We start from the raw sequence: 18,747 nt of genomic DNA, 5'->3' as shown, positions 1-18,747 counted from the left end.
GAAGGATCTCAGGTTAAATCAGGGGTCTGGCGGGTGTCCCACCTCTCCCACACGGTGTCCCAGGCCCCATATCGACTAGAATTTGGCCTGGTGAAACATGAGGTGGCCCAGGAATCTTCTCTCCTTAATTACCTGTTCTCTCTTGAGCAGGCAGTTCTTGACTCCCTTAGATCCTATAGCTGGATGAAATACAGCTTGGGGAATTTACCACATCATTGCCGGTCCAAAAAAATAAAAAATAACCAGGACTCGTAACACCTCAAAGCTGAATCCTGACGGGAACACGCCCCATCATATAATATGTGAGAAACAGGAATAAACAGGTACAATGCCTTTCGGTTGTTGGAGATATGAACAAATTTCACCAGAGAAGAGACCCAGGGCGTCCAAATTAACTTCCTGGAAGTACTGTGGCCACAGGCTGTCTTGGCAAATGCATTTAGTTAAGTTAAACATTATTCACCTCACCGGCACTTTCGTGTTAAATGTCTGCAAGCTCGGCCTTGGAAACGTTGTACTCCGAGGAAACTGTATTTGCCTCAAGTACTTATCGTTACATGAGAGGGACCATCGCATGTAACTGCACGTTTGTTAAAATTATGAACCTTGTAGAGCGAGTACAGCTAATTCTGATAATAGAGATGCATCCCCAGCACAAAGGTTATAGCAGCACACAGCAGTCACGGTGTGGGCTGCGGGGTGGGGATGCTCTCAAACTCATAACCAGCTCCATAGTAGCTGGCTACTAGCAACTAAGTTTCCTCAGGAATGGTTTGCGAGCATTGCACTTTCCAGGAACTTTCAGGAAACATCAAGTTGAACTGTGGAAATTTGACTGGGTGGTTTCTGGTGCGCGGCACCGTCACTTTATTGTATGTGCACAGCCTACTAATGCTATCCCCAGCATCAAGTTTACCTGGTTAAAACTTGACCGGGTGGTTTCGGGTGCGCGGTACCGTCATGTAATTTCAACACCGGCACCCTCACAGCCTGCCAGAATGGCGCTGTCTATTTTAAAGATGTCCACACCAACAGGCATCAATATATTCATTATGCAGTATAATTAAGGCTCCCTGTTTTCCATTTTTACGGATTTTTACAGATAAATACAGACAGAAAGCAATGTGTTTTCTGTCTGCATTTATTTTTAAAAGTGGATAAATACAGAAAATGTTGCTTCTTTTAAGTGACTCTCAGTGCTATCTTTCAGGGATTGTACCCCAACAGTTGAGCAGATGTACAGCATGGGAAATTAAAAAGCAGGATGACATTTCTTTAAATAATGGCATATGTCATCATACATTTGTGGTATAATGCTAATATTTAGTGGGTGTATTGTTTTGTAATATTTGGCAGCTTAAATAGCTAAATCACGACAGAGATCAAAGTACGAGTACGCGTCTATCAGCTAAATAAATATGGAAATGCACAGTTTTACAACTTCATTTATACACAGAACACAAAATAAATATGGATAAATACAGATAAAATGGCCCAAAAATAAATATGGATAAATACAGAGGGAAATGTTGAAAAAATAAATACCATAAAACCGGGAGCCCTAATTATAATTCTATTGCCTGCTGCCCAAGCCATTCTTATAGCTTCGCTGGCCTGGTATAGTCTGAAATTCACACTTGCACCAGCTCAGGGTTAAATGTTGTGCTGCTACTATGATTGGCAGCATGGCAGGAGCAAGGTGTGGGGCAAACTGAGGTGGCCGCCTGAGGTGAGTGCGGAAATATAGTTGCACAATGGGCAGCAGGATGCAGCGAGTGAGGCAGGTGGGCCTACAGGGGGCTTGGGAAGTTCCCGGGAGGGTCTCTGTCATTGAAGGCCAAGGTGATGCACCAAGGAGGTGACAGGATAGAATACTTTCATTGTTTGGGGCTAAAATCACAGCACACAATTTGTAATCTTTCTTTGGTTTAATGCCACACGTGAAAAAGTACCCATGGACTTTAATTAAGTGTTGCATTGGCTCCAATGCTATAGTACAGCAAGGGGCCCTCAGGCTAATGCGATTCTATATAATATTCCTTTGTCCAAATCAAGATGGGCCCAGTCCATGCCAGACATTAAACCTAATTTCCATCCCTGACGGGCTAAGGCTTATGTGTTTATGGCTGTCATCTGTGTGGGTGACCATATTGGAGCTGGACTGCATGGGGGAGAATGCCTCACCACTCCATTGTTATCAGGTGCTTTAGTTCCTTCGCAGTTTTTGTTTTGCAGGAGCATGCGGTGAGCGTTGCCAGGGGCTCGAGGTCCACTCTCTGCAGGGGAGGAGGCCCAGAAGGTTAGTCGCAGGTTCTCTGCACAAACTGGCCAGTAGAACCTGGAATACGGAGGCGCGCTGCTAGTGCCAGTTGTAGCTGGGCAACTGCTGCCTGAGTGGTTACCCTTGAATGAGTGTTGCGCATTGCGCTCTGTCCTGCGCCAGGGTGCGTACGAATTGTGTAATTTACTTGCAGTCTTACACAGCGCAGACTTGGCCCGAAGGAATCAGAGGGCTTTACAACATGAGCAGGACAACAAGTGTACTGCGTGTTAACTACATTGATTCAAAACAGCTGCCAAGGCAGAACGCTATGTGTGACATGCTCCAAATTTCATGAGGTGATACTGTGCATTTACACAAGAGGTGATGCTGGGTGCGTTTACGAATGAGGTGACTGTGCATTTACGCAAGAGGTGGTGCTGTGTGCGGTTACACATGTGGTGGCACTGTGTGCAGTTACACATGTGGTGGCGCTGTGTGCGGTTACACATGAGGTGGTGCTGTGTGCAGTTACACATGAGGTGGCGCTGTGTGCAGTTACACAGGAGGTGACGCGCGAGGTGCAGTTACACAGGAGGTGACTGTGTGCTATTACACAGGAGGTGACGCTATGTGCAAGTTACACATAAGATGACGCTGTCTGCACTTACACAGGAGGTGACACTGGGTGCAGCTATCATGAGGAGACACTGCAGTTACACTTGATGTGACACTGTGTGCAGTTACACATGAGCTGACACTGTGCAGTTACACATGAGCTGACACTGTGCAGTTAAACATGAGTTGTCATGGGGCAGTTACACTTGAGGTGACACGTTGCAGTTACAAACGAGGTGCGAGTACTCAGGAAGTGACACCGTTTGCAAGCACACAAGAGGATATGGTGCGCAAGTGTACATGTGGTGACACGTTGTGTAATGTAAGGATGGAATGGGAGGTGGCACCCAGTTGCCGGGAGTATTACAAGCATTTCAACAACCTTGGCATGCTTGAAGGGTGTCTGCAGCCACGCTAATGGGAAGAGCCTGACTCTGTTTTCAAAAGTATAGTTGGCAAACCTGGAGTGAACTGCAAAACAGCTTGGGCCTCATGTTAGATGATGCAGGCGTTCTAACTCTGTATTGGACCATGTTGCTGCGCTTCTAAGTTCGGCTGCATTATAGTTGTTTCAACATTAGAACTGGGGCCTACAATCTCCTGGCATTTTGCAGTTATAGAAAGATATGCAGCCGCACTAATGAGAAGAGCCTGACACCTTGAGTAAAAGTATAGTTGGAAAACTTGGGGTGGACTGCTAAAAACAGCTTGTGCCTCACATGTTAGATGATGCAGGGGTCGGTGGGCACACACACGTTACCAGAGGGGGGAATCACGCCAGTTTTCCAGGTAATAGGACCAGCAGTCTGGGGCATCTAAGTTCAGGGTAATTAGAGGGGTGTGCTAACTCTGTATTGGACTGGCCATGTTGCTGCGCTCCATAGACAGAGATTGAATGTCTCCTGACAAGTTCAGCTTGCATTGTAGTTGTTTCAACATTGGAACTGGGGGCCTACAATCTCCTTGCATTTTGCAGTTATAGAAAGAATAAAATTGCACAGGAATAGCAGTGTAGGAACTGGGCACACAGCATTAAAACCAGCAATTATGAAGAATTGGGGGGTGTCAGATATTTCTTTGCAATAATATCAGGGAGCTGCGGCTACGTTCCAATAGTGTGAGATACTTTGATGACTGTCATGCTTTTATCCACAGATTAGTGGGGCAGGTTAACGGGCCGCATCTGTCTCTGTGGGTTTTATGTGTGGTCGGGTCATTTGACTGAGTTGAGCCACTATCACTTGGTTTATCTGGGCATGAAGGGATGCCAGGCTAGATTCTTGTGAAGGCAGGTAGCGGTATTTATGGGGTATGTGATGTATTGTCTCACTGGCAGTCCGCCATGCTAGGGGACTAGGTAGCTAGGTCATGCACATCAGGCGGAGGTGCCCAGTGGAAGCATGAGGGGGATTGCACAGAACAGGACACTGCACAGGTTAGATGCCGGCGAATTGTGGCTACACTACTGCACATGACAAAGTAAACCAGGACTGATTCACAGGCGGGGTTTGGTGGTGGTGGTCCCTACCTCATTTCACAGGATCATTCCCTGTTGGGTCTATCTAACGATCATCTCTTTGGGCTTTAAATTTACAGCCTCTCTTGTCTCAGCCATACTGTGAGTAGGTTAGCCATGGAATTTAAGAAGTGCTGCAATGGCCCGGTAATGCTATAGTACAGCATCTAGTTTATCGGTGCTATTTGTACCTCATTAGCACCAACAGCGGCTCACATGGGTAGCAGTAAAGCTTCCTTTTATTTCGTCTGGGATTGGGGCTGGCAATGTCATCAAAATTTGCAGCCAGAAACTGAAGAGGCAAAGACATACCTGTGATGGTGCAATGCGCACTCAGCAGTAGAGCCAGCTAAGTTTCAACATAAGCCTGGTATACCATCAGTGATAAACGTAAGGTCATGGGCTACACACGAATAGGCACTTTCTGTCAGCTGGGGTGTGAGTGTGACATTCCCAAGAGGGTGCGGGTTGCCTTGTTAGTGCTGATATGGAGGGGATGGAGCACTAATACGGACAAACTACCAGAGCACTTTTTGCAGTAATAGTTAAGGTTAAATTGATTGAATTGTTGGCATGTTACCAGTTGCTTCAGTTAAGCAAATTTTCATTGGGAGTTGTCAGCGAACATTCAGACTGCAATGTTGGTGGTTAGCCGGTTGGCAGGCCTTTTAGATGTGTTTCTAGCTCAGGCGTGTCCAAGTATGGTTTATGGTGCCTGAAGTCTGCCCTGGGATACAGTTTCACAGGCAGGTGGAGCGGCAGAACTGAAAGGGGCTTGGGTTCGACCGCTGGTCACAGGTTCAGATCCTGGTAGGTCCACTTAGTGGTTTATCCTTCTGAGGTTGATGAAACAAGTACCATTGAGTTGAGTAACAATAACATGGGCAAGTTCTCCCGACCTATAGCCTTGACTGGCAGCCATGCAGGTTGTGGAAGTTGTCATCCAACAAGTGTGCTATGGTCCATAAGATTGGGGAAACCCCTGGATTAAGCACAAATGGGCTACAAAGTATTAAAGAACACTTGGCATTCCCAGTATTAAAAAAAGGGCAGGCATTTATACTTATGGTTCCCCTCTGGTTCACACTGTCCTGTCTGCTCCCTGGTATACTAGCATAAGTTTGAGAGGCCAAGGCATCACCTAGGGTGGTGACTGGCTGAAGGCGATGGACATACTCCGACAAGTGCTATACACAGATAACTGGGTGAAAGAGGAAGTAAGGCGGGCTTGATAACTCTTACTTCCACCCGCATTAGCACTTCTTGTCAGGAGTGGCTTGTCAAAGGTATTGCTCTTCAGCCAGGCAATGATAACATTGAACCAACACCAAACCAATTGTTTTAGGACATGCTGGGCGCATATACATGAAGGGCTGGGCGAGGCGGGTACCACAGACTGGGTCTCCCTCCGAGTTGCAGACTCAGCAGGACATGCTAACAGGTGGGGTTTTGGGAATGCCAAGGCATTTGAGGGGACAGCTGGCCGTAAGCCACCCTGGGAGGGGTGGTGTAATTGTGCAGGCACTGGAACAGCTTCTGTAGAAGCAGCGGCCCGGGCAGGGGGTGTGTCTCCCCTCTCACCACTGGGGTCTGACAGCTGGGAGGCAGTCATTTGACTTTCCAGGGCAGGAGGGTCCTGCTGCCAGTATTGAATTCCCCCTGGTGTAACTTATGCATCCAGCCCTGAACTGAGGGGTTTCGGTTTTATCAGTCTAAAGTCCACAGGGAGTTTAGAAAGGATGGGGGCACCTGTCCAGAAGCGGCATGCTGGACTCCGGTCCTGTATGGGCTTGGACTTGTTTTTGCTGGACCGGGGAGAGGCCTGGTAATCAGCCGGCTGTAGGTAAAGATGCCTACCTTGGTGGGAGCCCTGGTTGTGACGGTGGCCACCCCCAGAGCTGTGGAGGAGTTACAGGGCGATCCAGAGTCTGCAAGGTACAGAAGGGTACTACATGCAGCAGCATTGTCCCCTGGAAGATCGAAGGCGGCCCGTTAGTCCTACAGGTGGTTGTGGGCCTGAGCAACCGGGGGCTGCCTGGAACGCTCTGCCCCCCTTTTGGGGGGCGTGAGTAAGTGTGATGGGAGGGGTGGCCCCTCCCAAAATTGGTAACCACCGACTGGCGACAGCCACGGTGTAATTTGGCTCATCAGGCGGGCAGGCGGCATAGGGGCTGGCCTGCTCTTGGATCGCCCGTAAGATAACCCACCATGTTGGCATATTTGTCATGCAAATAAACCTGCAGCAATTTTCTCCACTAACAAAGTGTTGTGTGGTTTATTTATGTATTTTGCTGTACGAAAACTGAGAAGGTGTCTTGTGGTTAATTTCTGTATGTTGCTGTATGAGAACTGAGAAGTGTTGCCGATATTGGCACTATGTCAGGCTGCCCGGGGTCCACGTAGGGGACTCTCCTAACAGGGCGGCTGCCTTAGTGCCACAGGAAGGCACACGAGTCAGCATACTAGTGCCCCCGGTCTGGGGACCAGGGGGTCAGTCGGCCGCGTCACTTCCGGCCGTGGTGGGGGAGGACAAAGTTATAAATACCTTCCCCCGCCCACGGTGCATCCTCTTGTCTGCTGCCCGTCTTGCTGTTTCCCGCCCTACTGCTTACCCTGCAGACGGCCAGAGGGTGGTAAGGGGAGGGGAAGAATCTAACTTATTGTTTTGTGTTGCAGGAGGAGTTACAGGTCGATCCAGAGTCTGCAAGGTACAGAAGGGTACTACATGCAGCAGCACAATAAGGGTGCAAAGCCAAGTATACCCAGGGATGTCTTTGCGCCCCGTTAGTCCTATGGGCGGTTGTGGGCCTGAGCAACCGGGGGCTGCCTGGAACACTCCGCCCCCCTTTTGGGGGGCGTGAGTAAGTGTGATGAGAAGGGTGGCCCCTCCCAAAATTGGTAACCACCGACTGGCGACGGCCACGGTGTCATTTGGCTTATCAGGCGGACAGGCGGCATAGGGACTGGCCTGCCCTTGGATCGCCCGTAAGATAACCCACCATGTTGGCATATTTGTTATGCAAATAAACCTGCAGCAATTTTCTCCACTAACAAAGTGTTGTGTGGTTTATTTATGTATTTTGCTGTAAGAAAACTGAGAAGGTGTCTTGTGGTTTATTTATGTATGTTGCTGTATGAGAACTGAGAAGTGTTGCGGATATTGGCACTATGTTTAGTACTGTGTTTTTGTAAAAGGCTGCTTCTAATAGGAATGTATCAACACGCATTGACATGCCTCATTCTCGAGTCATTGAAGATGAACTGCAGTCAAACCCTGGGGCGGTTGGTGCATTAGAGCGCTGATGGCAATGCCCTACTAATAAATATGCTCTATTTATACTTTTTTCTTTTTTTAAATTTCAATATACTTGAGGCCGGACAGCCTGGTTTGAGGTTGAAATGTGGGTCAGGCAGTCAGGAGCTAGCAGGCCGAGACTGTGCATGTGTGCATGCACAGATTGTAGACACTATTACACATGGCTTACTGTTTAGCTGCCCGCCATTCCTATAAAAAGAGAGGCGCGGCTGTAGTAGAGCATGGATCAAAGTAATAAAAGCTTTTCTGGGTGTTGCTGGCTGCAGCTCTGCGTCATACGTCACAAATGCTCCATCCCACATTCAACATATTCTCCCAGTCTGCTTTCAATGATTATTACAATGCAAACGTCCTGATAATTAGCACATTAAACAAGTGGCAACGGACGTTTAAGGGGCCCCCTGCAATGTACACAGAGGGGCCCGCTCCGGATTTAATCTGGCGAGCTCAGGCCTGAGTACTGTGCTGAAGGGGCCCCCTGCAAATCGGAGCCCCCCTGCACCGCGGGGGATGCGGGGGGGCTGTGTTAGGCCACTGCATTAAACAATCTTTCAGTCAAGCAGCGATTGGAATTCTTTTCATCAAAATGAGTCGCACCCTCAAACAAAATAGATCGCCTTCTTGGAATCGCCTTTCCTAATTATTATTTTTTCAGCTGCTTCAAGGCCCTATCGATTGACTACACACACAAAACAGCGAGTACACATTTCTGAGCTTAGGCAGAGCCTTGGATCATAAGAAACAGCAGCAACTTTTGTTTAGTCCCATCCATGAGTTGCCAGTACTATAAAATAAATACTCCTCAGTTTCAACAGATTTCTACTTCATTCAACTGAAATAGAGAAGAGTCAGAGTTTTTAATACTTCACACACTGAAGTTGAGGAAGTTGCTGCAACGTTGCCTTCAAAATTATATCCCTTCCAAGGACAGAGGCAAAGTGTGGATGTTAATTTAAATTAAAATAATTAAGGAAGCTAGTAGTCACTGAAACATACACCTTACAATGGAGCCAATGTTGACTCATTCGCGCTTGTGTTCAGTTTCTACCTGAGAAATGTGAAATGTGCACCAGACACCAAGTGGAGAGGTGGAAAAGATTGTCTTATTTTTTTTATTTTTTTTATTGAAGTTAAATGGTGTCGCACATATTCAAAATACAAAATATGAACAAAGAGAAAATGAAGTCCAAAACTTTCTCATGAATCATACCCCGCTTTAAACAACGGATATGGACCAATAGTTAATTTGCAAATTTCCCATACTCAGCAGGCAGACAAGATATTTGTACAAATTAATCAAAAAATGTCCCCCAGGTTTTTTCAAATTTCCTTTCCCCCCCAATCCTCAAAGCGTAACTTCGCTCACTCATCTTTACTCTTCGCATTTTGGAGAGCCATTCGTGCATGGATGGAATTTGATTTGTACGCCAGTTTTGAAGTAACAATGATCTGGCAACTGCCATACAGATATAAATTAATTTAACGAATGATACAGATATACTAAGATACAAATCGAAACCATAGAGCATCAGTTTTACATTTGGAGAAATCTGAATGTGACAATTAAAGCTTAAAAAAACAAAAATGTCATCCCAAAATGCTTTAACCATGCAGCAGTCAGCGATTACATGAGTCCAATTAGCAGGGGCGAAGTTTAAACATCGGAAACAATTCTGAAGATAATTACTATACATTTTAGCTATTGCTGCCGGAGTACGATACAGGAGCCATTTTCCAAAAAATAACATTCTACGCCAGTTAGCTCCCCGTAGTGTGGAAAAATTAAGCTTATTAATAGTTCGCCATGTTGACAATGTCAAAACATGGTTTTCTTGTTCCCACCATTTTTTTACAGCTTTGGTACCCGGATCCCTTTGTCTTGATTGAGCAAGGCAACGCTTCCACTCTCCGGGTTTCCTTATCAAATTAATATTAAAAAAGAGATCATTGTTTAAAGAAGAGATCTGAGTAAACGATGTGGGAACATGTTGTTGAAGAGATTGATAAATGTGAGTGTAAGATCCAGTTAACAAAAAATTTCTTGGAATTAGTAATCGCATCTCCGGCGGAGTTATCCACCTTGTATACTGCAGGAAATTGCCCACTTTGCTAAATCCGGCATTAGTCCAATGACCCATTAAGTCAGAACCAGCCACCTGTCCATAAAATGAAAGTAGATTAATCAACGAAGATGAAGAATTAAACAAGGAAAGAGAATATCTTCTGAGCATAGCCGTGCGCTTCCTAAAAAACCAGGCAATTATTTTATACCTGACCAATTTGGGAGATTTGGGAACTTGAAGGGGGGGAGAAATTTGACTTTCCAAAAAAATTAAGTCAAAGAAAAAACTAATAAATACGTTAGAGTTAGATATTGGAGATTTAAATCGAATCAAATACTGAGCAAAGTAAGCGTTATAATAATCTCTAATATTCGGTAATGCAAGGCCTCCATCATCTAAATCCTCGTAAAGAGTGTTCAACGCAATACGAGGCGTTTTGTGTGCCCACAAAAAACGCAGAAATATAGATTCGATTTTAGTAAAAAAACTACCCGGAAGAAAGCAGGGAATCGTTGAAAACAAAAAATTAAACAATGGTAAAATTGACATTTTAATCAAAGCGACTCGGCCCAAGATTGATAGTGGTAATTTATTCCAGCGAGTAAGCATTGAGCCAACTTTCCGAAGGAGGGGTTCAAAATTAAGACTGTAGAGATCTTTAACTGAGGCTGTGAAAAAAACTCCAAGATATCTTTTGGGTTTATTATTAATGCAGCCCCTTAAATCCGGATATAATTCAGGTTTATGATTGCCACAGACCAGTATTTCTGTCTTTTTTTTATTAATACGATAGCCCCCGAGAGTCTTAAATTCCTCAAAGAGCTGAAATACACGAACTTGTGACTGCGAATCCGATTTAATGAGAAGCATAATATCATCAGCGTAAAGTTTTATTTTTGACATTGATGGAATCGGAGGCGAAATCTCTACACACTGCCGAATTGCAATTGCGAGAGGTTCAATAAAAAAAGCGAAAAGAATTGGTGATAAAGGACAACCCTGACGTGTACCCCGATTAACGGACACAGATCCTACTGTCAGTGAATTAATGATAATATTTGCATTGGCACCCGTGTAAAGATTGCGAATAAAATTAATAATGATTAATGGGATTTGAAAGTATTGCAAAATAATAAAAAGAGTCTCCCAGACCACCAAATCAAAAGCTTTTTCCGCATCAAATAACATAATTAAAGCAGGAATCCTCTGTGTCTGGAAGTAATCCAGAGCTTCCGAGAGATAATGAGTATTAGTCATCAATTGTCTGCCAGCAATAAACCCATTTTGATCTTCATGAATCAAATCCGGAGCAATATGGTTGAATCGAATAGCAAGTAATTTAGTAACGATCTTATAATCCGAGTTTAACAGGGTGATGGGACGATATGAATTAGGATCCTTAGCGTCCTTCCCCTTCTTCAGAAAGCTGACCACAGTGCCCTCGCGAAACGAATCTGTGACATGTTGTTGAAGAGATTGATAAATGTGAGTGTAAGATCCAGTTAACAAAAAATTTCTTGGAATTAGTAATCGCATCTCCGGCGGAGTTATCCACCTTGTATACTGCAGGAAATTGCCCACTTTGCTAAATCCGGCATTAGTCCAATGACCCATTAAGTCAGAACCAGCCACCTGTCCATAAAATGAAAGTAGATTAATCAACGAAGATGAAGAATTAAACAAGGAAAGAGAATATCTTCTGAGCATAGCCGTGCGCTTCCTAAAAAACCAGGCAATTATTTTATACCTGACCAATTTGGGAGATTTGGGAACTTGAAGGGGGGGAGAAATTTGACTTTCCAAAAAAATTAAGTCAAAGAAAAAACTAATAAATACGTTAGAGTTAGATATTGGAGATTTAAATCGAATCAAATACTGAGCAAAGTAAGCGTTATAATAATCTCTAATATTCGGTAATGCAAGGCCTCCATCATCTAAATCCTCGTAAAGAGTGTTCAACGCAATACGAGGCGTTTTGTGTGCCCACAAAAAACGCAGAAATATAGATTCGATTTTAGTAAAAAAACTACCCGGAAGAAAGCAGGGAATCGTTGAAAACAAAAAATTAAACAATGGTAAAATTGACATTTTAATCAAAGCGACTCGGCCCAAGATTGATAGTGGTAATTTATTCCAGCGAGTAAGCATTGAGCCAACTTTCCGAAGGAGGGGTTCAAAATTAAGACTGTAGAGATCTTTAACTGAGGCTGTGAAAAAAACTCCAAGATATCTTTTGGGTTTATTATTAATGCAGCCCCTTAAATCCGGATATAATTCAGGTTTATGATTGCCACAGACCAGTATTTCTGTCTTTTTTTTATTAATACGATAGCCCCCGAGAGTCTTAAATTCCTCAAAGAGCTGAAATACACGAACTTGTGACTGCGAATCCGATTTAATGAGAAGCATAATATCATCAGCGTAAAGTTTTATTTTTGACATTGATGGAATCGGAGGCGAAATCTCTACACACTGCCGAATTGCAATTGCGAGAGGTTCAATAAAAAAAGCGAAAAGAATTGGTGATAAAGGACAACCCTGACGTGTACCCCGATTAACGGACACAGATCCTACTGTCAGTGAATTAATGATAATATTTGCATTGGCACCCGTGTAAAGATTGCGAATAAAATTAATAATGATTAATGGGATTTGAAAGTATTGCAAAATAATAAAAAGAGTCTCCCAGACCACCAAATCAAAAGCTTTTTCCGCATCAAATAACATAATTAAAGCAGGAATCCTCTGTGTCTGGAAGTAATCCAGAGCTTCCGAGAGATAATGAGTATTAGTCATCAATTGTCTGCCAGCAATAAACCCATTTTGATCTTCATGAATCAAATCCGGAGCAATATGGTTGAATCGAATAGCAAGTAATTTAGTAACGATCTTATAATCCGAGTTTAACAGGGTGATGGGACGATATGAATTAGGATCCTTAGCGTCCTTCCCCTTCTTCAGAAAGCTGACCACAGTGCCCTCGCGAAACGAATCTGTGACAGAAGCACCAGCAAGCATGGAATTAAGAAGTTGTAAAAAAATATCAGAGAAGGCAGAAAAAAAAAACTTTAAAAAATTCCGCGGGAAATCCATCTGGGCCGGGAGCTTTCCCTGATGGAAGTTCTTTCACTACCGATTGCACCTCTAATAAAGAAAATTCACTAACCATATTTAATTGCTCCGATTTAGAAAGAGAAGGGATCACATTCTTTCTCAAAAAAGCGTTTAATTTTAGCTGATCTATTTCATGGTAATGGCTATATATTTTTTGGTAATGAGAGTGCATTATCTTACCTATCCCGTCCGAGTCGGTCACATATTGATTAGTGACGGGACATTTTAAGCCCCGAATTAAATTGGAGGCAGCTTGTTCTTTGGCCTGCCAGGCCAGAAATCTACCCGTAAAATTACTTTCTTCGTAGACTTTCTGGTATTGACTACGAAAAAACGCCTCTCCTTGCTCAAATAAATATGTACTAAATTCACGTTTAGCTGCATCTAGTTGATCTTTGATATTTCTAGAGGGATTTTGTTGTCTTAGAGCACTGAGAACCTGTATACGATGTTCAAAGGAGTTTTTTATAGCCCTAGCGGCGATAGACGTAGCAGCATCTTTCCCAATTATAATTCCACGCATAAAAGCCTTTAGGGCATCCCAGATAATACTGAGAGGGGCGGTGCCAGTATTGCGAATTATGAACTCTCTAATCATATCTTTAAATTCAGAGACCCATATTTCATCGTTAAGGTATACTTTATTAAAGACCCATCTGCTAGAAGACCTCCTAGTATCCCCCAAAATAAATTCCCTGATAAGCATAACGTGGTCAGAAAATACATTATGCACCGTATTGGAATAACCCAACCTAAGATTACGTGAGGCAAGAACGAAATCAATACGGGATGAAGACTTAAATCTGCTCGACCAACAAGTAAAAAAAAAAAAAAAAAGGGAAAAGATTGTCTTGGTAGATGAGCACCTGTGACCTTTATTAAACAAAGCCAATTCTCCATTAGCACTACTAGCACTGCTTCCACATTGCATTTTGTGTCATAATGTATTGCATCAGGTATTTACTACTGCAAATACACAATGCTTCAGGCTCAAACTCACAAGTATCCGAATAATTAACGAGTACCTCTTCTAAATTGCCTTTGAGATGGATAGCTTTTCATTTAGTTTACTTGGAAAGTATGTAGTTAAATGCACCACCTTGCTTTCTAAAAGTGCTGCTTGGTGGTCTTTCCAATGCCGTTCAGGAGTGCTGGCATCACCCGCAATACCTGTCAGTTATAATTACCGCACCATTTTTTAATTTTCACCAGCCGCCACTGGACTCAAACCTGGATAAAGATGTCATGAAGACCTCTTGGGTCTAGTTCAGCTATCAGAAAAAGATCAGAGATGGCCTGAAAGACTCTCTGGAGCCTTGTGAGCTACAGAGCCCTTTAACAAGCCCGCTCTCAAATATGTTTACTGTCATGTAGCTTATTCTGTGCGGTTTAGCTGCTGCCTTTTCCCACAGTTATTCGATTAGCTTATAACCTAAAGTCAGCCTAGGGTCAGACAGAGTTGAAGGACTGGGCATGAAGTGGTGGGATCAACTAATTTGATGCGAATAAAGGTTCTATTCATGGGTGTTATGTTTCCCCATAAATCACCTATAATGCTAATGTTCCCTTAAAAGTATATAAAGCTCTTTGTTAGCCCCATTTACATTTATTATCGTGCTGTGTTCGAACACACCCATATCAGCAGGATATCCCATTTCAACAGTATGCAGCGGGCAAAAAAAACCGTGTCTAGTCACCATGTGGAAAGTACTGTATGAAGTCCATAGAACAGCTGAAACGTGCCCTTAAATGACTGTTCTCTCTGCCGAGCAGATGGTCTAAAATGCTTATGTGTTTGCGTTCTATAGTTAACTTAGGACAAACAAGCACATTGATATAGGTGGCAGGCGGAATGGTTTATTATTATGACAATCAAAACAAATCTTTGTTTGTTATGATATCTCGTTTTTCATTTTTAAAGTGCAGTCCCATGCATTATTTTCTTGAAAGTGGTCAGAAAGATAGCAAGTCACAGAATGAATTTAAATGAGAAAATACAAATGCAAACATATTATAAAATATATATATATTTCACAGGGTCAGATTTTAAGTCACAAAGTGAATTTAATTGAGAAAGCACACATACATTTCATCTTAAAAATACTGTCAAGGGCCAAATGTTATGTGAACTTAAAAGTCTAAGTTACACCTCTAAACGGAAGGGATCAATGAACAAGCTGTGAAACGGAATTGAAACCACCAGGAAGTCACAAATCTCAACACTTGGGCAAATCAAGCAAATACCTGAAAGAAAAAGTACATGCCGTCCATGCATGGAGGTCTTTGTCTCAGAGAATATATCCAATGATATATCCTTTAACACACCACTCAAATTATATTGCCCAGCAGCAGTTCGACCACACAATACTATACTTGGAGCCATAGCACTATAAATCCAGCCCCCCAAGTCGACATTATACAAATACTGCTTAAGCCACTGATGTGCACAAACATCCGCAATATACCTTTTTTAAGGAAAGAAGATTTGGGGCAGCCAAAATGGACGAAGCTATATCTGATTCCACCCCACTATAATTCACGTCTCATCCTCACTCATTATAATGCCTGCACCTTTAAAGGCATGTGCTATTTGCGCTAATGAATCACCAAAGAGTGACATTTCCTTCATGTCCCCACGTCACTGATACTTAGAGGGTTGGAGGGAGGGGGGTTGGGGTATATTGAGCTGTCCTTTTCGTATAATTTATTTGATTTTCTTGATTTTGGATATTTAGATTATTCGAGGTTTTTTTTAATTCTTTCCCTTTATCAGACCCTTATCTTTTCTCCACTTCTGCTATTTATTCTTATTTCCTTACTTTTTATAACTGATTTACTCTAATGTGATTTGACGATAGGTACGATTGTTTCCAATGTATATTTCTGACAATTTGGTGACACAAACTGAAAAGAAATTGTAGGAAACTGAGTTTTTGATTGGGAGGGTGAATGTCCTTCTAAAGCAACAACCACAATCCCTGTTAGGGTAAACCAAAAAAGTTACTAAATTAACAAAAGCATTCAGGCTTAATTTATAGGCAATTTGTAAAGAAGTTTTGCAGCACTCAAACAGTAATTGAGTTTAAACACAGCACAAGAAAAATCCAACACCAATTCTGAATAATAAAGAACATTTAAATAAATAAAATGACACCAAAAATGAATTAATTCCACTCAGTAGAACTGGAGTAATGAATTCTTAATGTTATAGTGAAAAACAGCACATAAAAGTTTAAAGTCCCAACCATGGGAATCTGTTCGTTTAAGACTGGGGCAAAGTCAAAAGTTAAGCCTGAGTGCGATGGAGCATTGAGTGTAATGTGCCCAATCTCAGCCTACATTTGGACTTAGAAGAAATTTGGAGAAACAGTTGCTGAGTAGGCAATGTTCAGAGGGGTGAGGTAGACAGAGGTGTCTGATGAGGAGATGTGGTTATTGGGAGCCTCTGGACAGATTAACCGCAAACACTTTTTTGGTAGTCGCAAATCTCCAGCAGGACGAAGCTGCAGGCTGTAGCCAACAAGGGCTCTATGAGGCTGGATACCCTTTAGAGAGGAGCTGTTGAACAGGATTTGCTTCTGCGGAGAAAAACATAGCAGGAGCTACAGCAAAGTCAGGTTGACCAGCGGTGGATCTTGGGTGGATAAGTGAGCAGGTAGGTCAAGGTCTTCTGTTGGTTCTCAGGCCACTTTCTATGGGACATATTTTAAAGTCCCAAGTTTCCTGTTTGGGCACCTTTAGCACCACTTTCAAGGCCAGGACTGGGGGGGTGCACCACCTGGAGGACAGGACACACTTTAGGCAGGGTTCAAGGTTATTGCACCATGGTGTGCCACTGTATCTCATACAGCAGGCCAACCAACTAGCCCTTGGAGTCACTCCAGTAGCCCTGGGATCAAGCAGACTTCCCCTGTCATCTGGTTCTGGTAATTTACTTCCTCCTCAAAGAGACCTAGGGTGACAAAAGGCTGGTGTCAAGATCCTTGTATGTGTGCTTCAGGCAGCCCCTTTGAAATGTAAGTGGATCAGATTGTTATTAGAACATGAAATACCTTGAAAAAACAAGAGGTGTTTGGCGAAACAGGAAGTTTGTTCAACTAAGCATAGCGGCCGGGAGAACAGTTACAGGGTCTGAGGACTGTCTCAATTTACAATCAGTCTGTGGCCTCTTTTGTACAGTTCATCATAGGTAATAAAAGTTATCATATATGTTGACGAATGTAAGTTGCTGCCTTTGGATTCATAAATTACTTGCTTAATGGAAAATACAGGTGGGCCTCGACCGTGCATGGACACAATGTCACCAGTGGGCAATGTGTCTAGATGTTCGACATGGGGAGCGCATGATCATGATCACTGCAAGTGCTGTGTCCTGATTAGCAATATGTTCCTAACTCATGTGGCATATGACTTGATGGTGTTTTAGGAGCATGCATACCCCATTCGGCCTTGTGTGCCTAATTGGGGTCAATCTCCCTTAATCACTGAAATGTCGCTGCACCTATCTGTGGTATCGATCTAATGTTCTTGTTCTTGTATTTGTCTGCAGCCTACGTGCCACCCCACTCCAATGACCTATCATTCAGTGACCTCAGGCCGAGGTCTCAGAGCTTGCCTGATTAGGTATTTACGAGTGGGAGTTGATGTGGAGTTCACAACGGGTGATGTCCCTAATATAGATACATAGATCAAACCCAGATCTGTTGACTGGGTGGGAGTGTTTGATTGGTTCTGATGCTCCGTCCATCACCACCCCCTTTTGTACCGCTTTATTTGCCATAAGTTGGCAGGGTATGTTCAGACGTGAGTCCCTTGCTCACTTTGCCACTGGATTCAAGCAAGCCTGGCTGAAGACGGCTGAAATGTCAGAAACCGGTCCTAGGAAGCTTGTTTCCGGTCCAGGGAAGGCATGGCTTGGCAGTTCGGGCTGGACTGTTCCCATGAGGCACAGGGTCAGACTGATTTGCATATGGCTATGTCTGAACTGGGGTGGCAGAGTGGGCTAAAGAACGGTGATGGATCAAACCCAGATCTGTTGACTGGGTGGGAGTGTTTGATTGGTTCTGATGCTCCGTCCATCACCACCCCCTTTTGTACCGCTTTGTTTGCCATAAGTTGGCAGGGTATGCTCAGACGTGAGTCCCTTGCTTACTTTGCCACTGGATTCAAGCAAGCCTGGCTGAACACGGCTGAAATGCCAGAAACCGGTCCTAGGAAGCTTGTTTCCGGTCCAGGGAAGGCATGGCTTGGCAGTTCGGGCTGGACTGTTCCCATGAGGCACAGGGTCAGACTGATTTGCATATGGCTCTGTCTGAAATGGGGTGGCAGAGTGGGCTAAAGAACGGTGATGGATCAAACCCAGATCTGTTGACTGGGTGGGAATGTTTGATTGGTTCTGATGCTCCGTCCATCACCACCCCCTTTTGTACCGTCCTTAATATAGAAGCAACTTCATTCTCATAAATGAATGTATCGTTTTCCATATTAGCATCGACTTTGTCCATATTAACAAGGGGACAGCTCCTCCCCTGCCTTCCTGACAGGTGGCCTATCCTGCCAACAACTAATTCCCCTTTGTCTCACTGTCTGACAGAAATGCACAAAGACCAACAGTCATGCTATTCACAGTCGTTTGATCTGGGACACATGCTGCAGATACCAAATCATTAGGACAAAAGAATGCCAACTTTCTAAAAGTGGCATTTTCCAAATTGTGAATTTCAATCTGACTTTTTCATTAAAGAGGATTTTAAATTACTATTCTTTTGAGACCAAGCATGACACTTCTACCTATTTCCATCAAAACTTAGCATCTATTAAATGTAATGAGGTAAATCAATGTTATCCTATAAGAGAGATA

The sequence above is a fragment of the Triturus cristatus genome, chromosome 2_1 (assembly GCF_964204655.1).
Source record: "Triturus cristatus chromosome 2_1, aTriCri1.1, whole genome shotgun sequence".
In the NCBI taxonomy this organism is placed as follows: Eukaryota; Metazoa; Chordata; class Amphibia; order Caudata; family Salamandridae; genus Triturus; species Triturus cristatus.
Note: the sequence above shows the minus strand (reverse complement) of the source record.